The 6,000-nt window shown below is 39.2% G+C and overlaps 1 long non-coding RNA gene across 1 annotated transcript in view; it reads right to left on the bottom strand.

The window, feature by feature from the left end:
• Nucleotides 1-2,152, bottom strand: part of LOC120324411 — a 57,951-nt gene extending 55,799 nt beyond the window's left edge. Inside the window, exon 1 of the long non-coding RNA XR_005565698.1 lies at nt 2,076-2,152. This is a non-coding gene — a long non-coding RNA (uncharacterized LOC120324411). The remainder of the gene's footprint in view (nt 1-2,075) is intronic.
• Between the last annotated feature and the right edge of the window lie 3,848 nt (nt 2,153-6,000).

Genomic DNA, 6,000 nt, shown 5'->3' on the forward strand with positions numbered 1-6,000 from the left:
AATAATCCATTACAATTATAGATGATTATGGAGCTCCAGATGAAGATCCTCTGTAAAGATTACTATGTAACAAGAAAGGGTGTTGGTCCTGAAAATACACTCTCAAGTTTCCATGAGTTTTGTCAAAATAGTCTGACAATCTCACATTATATGTATACAACTACTTGACTACTTCCACCATTGTCACTTCTGAGGTCAGAGTTCTCTCCACTACCCTAAATGGATCTTGGCCAAACAAGATGAGTCTATGGCACTAAAGCTGGTGTCTGTGCTTCCACTGTCCCTTTCACCTATGCTTTTCTGAAACAAGGAGCCTGAACATGCTGAACATTCTGTCACTTGCAGCAATTAAACTGTTCTGTCCTTCTGCTGTACTGTGGCACAAATTATTCTTCGATTCCTGCAGCTGTAACAGCTGTAATTATTTGCAGTCTTGTGTTCATTTGATCAGAAATTTTAGTGCACCCATTCATACTACTTAAAACACGGTGAGTCTCAGCTAACAGCCAAGGACTCTGAAGGACAAGGCGAGAATCAAGTATTACGTACAGAAAGTCTTGTTTCTATTTAGCATCTGAACTAATCTGTTACTGGATTTGTTTCACTTTTTTGTTTTCAGTTGCTATATCCCTCTGGAAAACCAAGGCTCTCCGAGTCATTCAGCAGTGTTACGTCAACTAACATATCAGTGCAGTGGATGTCAGCATCACCACACTCCTGGAGCACAGCCAGCACCGGACAAAGCATCCAAAAAGCAATAGAGACCACTTTCCTCCTTAGAAGGTTTCATTTTAATATTCCTTAAGGATGCTGATTATAAAGCTAAGAGATTACTGTAGAAACAATGTCCATCATCAAATTCAAGCTTTTAAAACAGATGGATCCAAGTCCTATGGCTTAAATAGTGACTCAAGCTTGTACAAAATTAAAGAGACAGATTCTATTATGTATTTTAATTTTCTCATTACTAAAGCAAGGAGGTTAGCCAAATTTTCAGCAGGCAGAGAGGAAGTAATTCCACGGTCATCTGTTAGTTCCCCTCTCAGTTTGAAACCATCTTACTCATTCCACCGAAATCATACCTGTGCGAGACCCAGACCAGGAGAGAATCAGGGTCTGGCATTTTGCTTTGGGACATTTTCGATCTAAGAGGGAACTATAAAGCTCAAATCCGAGAGCTATGTTTGTATTAAAACTATAAAAAAGGACTCTAATATGTACCATAAGCAAACAAGTCACAAGTCAGACTAATTATATCACTCTTGCCCTTTGCTTATAGCGATTTTAACTCTTCTCTAAATTCAGTCATCTGTTTCTAATTCAAGTACATTTCAATTTCCTCACTCAATATGAGGAGCAGCAGCACTAGTGCTCACCAGGGGTCCTCACCAAGGGCAAATAAGAGTCAAGAAAAACTCTGGTGCTCTGCAAAGCAAGCTGGCCTGGCAGTCCTCAACATGGGCTTTCAGTAACACCACTTGAACCCAGCATCCAGCTCACAAAGTATGGGCAAGTAGCCCATATAGGTGCCGTTTCTGAATGAATATAGTTTTAGCATTTTAAGCCAATGTTCAGACTTTAGAGGAAAAAAATATCAGATTTCCCCTCTTTTTTCTGTTACTACTTGCTAGAGAAACCATGCCAATTGTTAGAAACAGCATTTCCATCAGCTGTTGCCCTGCTTTGATGCATCGTTATTAGCAAAATATTATTTTGAATCCTGTAAGATGTTAAACCTGAATGTCTGTGTGTGAAACCCAGGGAGATGAAGACCAGCGTAGCAGGTTATGGGAGGAGCACAGCTGTGTGGTTACCAATTTATATTACTCTATAGTTCATATTGCACATATTCTTTTGCCTCAGAATAATAAGATAAAATGCAATTACCTCCAAAGGGGATATGGGAAATATTCTCCTTGGTGGAGGGGAGAAAGGGTCTGTATTTTCTATTGTTTATTTACAAGATGGAACCTAACAGTATTTACCATTTCAAGGGAAATTTTCTTCAAAGAGAATTAGTTCACAAATAGAAAATACGATGCAGATGAGGGAAAACTAATGTTTCTCAGACTTACTGTACTGACTGTAGAGCTGAGAAAAGACTGTCCCACATGTGTGCCTGGGATGGGTTTTCTTGATAGGATATGTAGCTGCAAGAACAAAAGGTAAAATGTCCTCATCACAGTGGGAAACTTTGAACAATACAGAGAGAAGGAAAACTACCAATCTATGCCAAATAATATTCTTTATAGCTGTTAGAGGTTTCACTATTGAAAATAAATATCCCCCAATCATATTTTAATAAAAGTTCATTAGGGGAAATTTTGGTTGATTTTGCATTTACTCTTGGAACTCAATTATTTTTTATTTTGCATTCAAGTGTAAATTAAGAGGAAATATTAACTGTATCAGGACTTTTCTCAGTTAGGGTCCCCCTAAGATTTTTTTCAGTGAGATTTTTTAGTCGAAACACTTAATAATAGAAACAACATCTGCAGCAAAAAGGGTACAGACAAGGCAGACTTTTTGCATACTTCAATAGTTCTGTGATTTCCAGATAACCTGCGTGAACCAGTCACTACTTTGTCAATGAAAATTTGAATTTAAAAAAAAAATTGTTAAAATATTGCCGCAAAGTTCTAACAAGGAAATCTTTGACAAAATGAGTTAAATCCAGCACTCACATGTATTAATATCACATACCTTATCTAGACAATTTCTCAATCAATTGTAAACAGTTAAATCTCAAGCACTATTCTTAACCATACCTAAATTGAAATACTATAATTTTTTTTTGGTAGATTAGCACAACCTCCATGGCACATACTTAAAATCAACTTCACACGAAATCAGAGGCATGTGCAAAAACCGACAAGCCAGAATGATGAGGAATACTCTCAGCTTCTCTGAGTAGTAGCAGATGTGAAGCTCTGGCAGTACAGCCTCCAGTCAAAGGATTAAAAGGGGTCTTAATTCACATTTGCTGCCAGATTTAGATGAATGAGCTACAGAAACACCTCCAGTTGACTGCTACCTCCCATCCACCCCCCACTACAACTTCCCCGCTGACAGCAGGCACAGCTGAGTGGATACATACACACTAAATCACTGTTTACTTCTGGCACAGTTACATAAAAAGAAATAGGTGGGTATACCATTAGAGTGACTTATTTGACACTCTGTATGCAGTTATCAGCATTCAAGTAATCTCCCCATTCAGAAAGGGGTTGGAAAGAGAGATGGCTTCAGGCCTGTCGCTGGCCTGCGTTTCTTCTGAAGAAGATCTCCACAGAACAAGTCACACTTCTTCAACAGGCTGGACAATGCCCACACACATGGATTTGTAAGAGTACAGGTAATGTTGCCATCTAGTGACTCCTGCCATAGCAATATTGGCAGGATTTTGATTGGGCAATATGAAGTATCCTCAGCAACTACAAAGTTTTCATCAGTCTGACAGGTCACACACTGTGTAAGTTTGAGAATTGCAAATTTTCCATATCATAGCATATTATAATAATCAAATCATTTTACAGTCTGTCTTTGTCTATATCTTCTAGAAAACCATTACAACCCTTCTTCAGCCTGCTCATGATCAAGCTGATGACCCTTGGAAGCCTATCACAGATTTTCCTGGCACTAGACTATTATCTCACGTCACCTCCTTAGACTTCTACAAAAAAAATTAATGATGACATTTTTGTTAAATTCAGCTTGCAAGGTGCAAATAGATCGAAAGAACATTCTTGTAGCATGCCAGCAAAAATATCCTGCAGCTGTGCTACATCTCCAGCACATTAACCAAACTTTGACAGAGACATGCTGCAAAACATCCTTTTCAGAATGACACAAAAAATTCAATCTTTCATCTAACTTGTTGCAGATACAGCAAGACAGGACCCTATCCTAGTGCAACTCTGGCAGAGTTGTGATCCAGTCTGAAGCATTTAGCAATCAGTGCTTTTGCTTATAGAAGACACTTCCTTTTCTCAGGGAATTTGGGGCAAACCTCTCTGCAGAGGTGATCTGAGGGAGATGCCATCTCAAGACATTTGGTATGTTTGGTGTGATCCTTCTCCATTTGGTTTTTTGAAACTGGAAGAATAGTAGCAATTTCCCTTCAACAGGCCCATACTGGAGGCTTTGGGGGAGGTAGGGAGAGGACAATATCAGGAAATAATTTAGTAGGAAAGCAAGCATGACTACCAGATACAGAAACATGCAAAATGCTACAAATAAAAGCATGAAGGCTAGCTGTAAAAAAGATGGTTGGGCTTGGTTACAAAGAAGTGAGGGGAAAGCAGAAACAGAAGTGAACAAAATTAGAGAGAGCTTTAAGAAAAAACAGTAAGTCAGGGAAGGCACTCAAAGAGAAAGAATGTGCACTCTTGGACAAGAGGAAAAGTACAGTCCTGAGTAGCCAGGAGACAAGCAAGGCAAAGGTCCAAGTTAAAATGGGTTCCAAACAGATAAACACCTTTGACACTCATGGAATTTGTTAATGTCCCACTACTCAAAGTAAAACTGGAGGATTTTAATGATGTTGCTTCATTCTGTGTCTCACACTGACAGCCGGCACTCATGGGTCTGTTTCATGGATTACTCAACAGCGCAGGCACTGCAGACAGAGCTTGGGCTAGGTATGATTTTAACATAAATCATGGAACAGCCTCAGTGCTTTGCTTTCATATCATTCTCACACTTGAATAACTTTAGGAACAGCAGCTGTATAACTCAGAAAACTGAGAAACCCTGACAATGTCTCCATTGCAGTTGGTCTAGCTAAAACAACTCGGTGCCTTGGGAAATTGGTCTGGCCTTTTGTGTCATTCAGTGTTGCCACTGGCCTCCAGCTCTACGTTAGCTTTTCTCATGCATTCCAAGATTTACTCTGTTATTCTCTCTGAAGTTTTTTCCACAGTTTGTGAGCACACCAGTGCTTTCACTCATATGCACACAAGCCTGGAAAGGTCAGAAGTCACAGATGTTTTGCAAAAAACATAGAACCCATGACTTGCATGAGGTCTGCGTCTTACTCATAATACAGAGAGAAGGATATATATCCTGCATATGGAAAGCATCACATTTAACTCACTTAAAACATGAATCACATTTCTCATTCTTGCATAGCTCATCCCAGCTATATAGTGGCTGCTATCACATGGCTAACATCCAGCTCTGAAAAACTAAAAAAATAAAAAAATTTATCACGATGAAGTACTGTTCCCCATATATGAAACCTTGAAGGCATGACCAATGAAGAATGTACCATTTCAGAATAGAAAAAGACTGAACAATACAGAACACTCATCTAGCACTTGTATCATACATATAGCAGGCATGCCTAGGTCTCATTTATGGGCTGCCACCCATATTGATGTTTATATAGTGCAGAGTCAAACAAAGAGTTGCTGCCTCAGAAGCCTTACAGCTTAATTCTCCTACCAATCCTTAGGTCAACTCAGCCATAGCAAGTAACAATGACACATTCCGAAAGCAGAAATGGACTCCTGTAAAGACATGAGAGTGTTTTAAAATGCACTGAACCCAGTCTCGGAGGAGAGTTAAGAATGCCTCATGAATGCTCTAGCTTAGCCAGAAGTTTTGTAGTAGCTTTTCACTCCCTACTCCTTCCAGCTGCATCTTAGGAGTACAGAGTCATCATATCCGATTTCATCTGAGATATACTCTCAATAGAAAGGAAATGCCCACATACTTGATTATGCCATCTTTTGCGGTGTTTTTTTTTTATAGAGGGCTAGCAGCACCAAAGGTCTGTCTGGACTCAAGCAGTACCAAAGGTCTGTCTGGACTCAAGCAAAGCTTTAAGTTTTCTTGTAAGCCAAAATTTTTTTCATTGGAACTTGAATTTTGGAGCTTGTTTCAACAACCAAGCCTGAAGCCCTATAGGAAGTCATGAGTTCTTAGCTCCCATTTTTGTTCAACATACAGAGCATAGTCTGTACTGGAAAATATACCAGCTTCTTAGGCAGAATGAAT

Source organism: Pipra filicauda, unplaced genomic scaffold (assembly GCF_003945595.2).
Source record: "Pipra filicauda isolate LSUMZ 115617 unplaced genomic scaffold, ASM394559v2 scaffold51_size4534324_pilon, whole genome shotgun sequence".
Taxonomy (NCBI): domain Eukaryota; kingdom Metazoa; phylum Chordata; class Aves; order Passeriformes; family Pipridae; genus Pipra; species Pipra filicauda.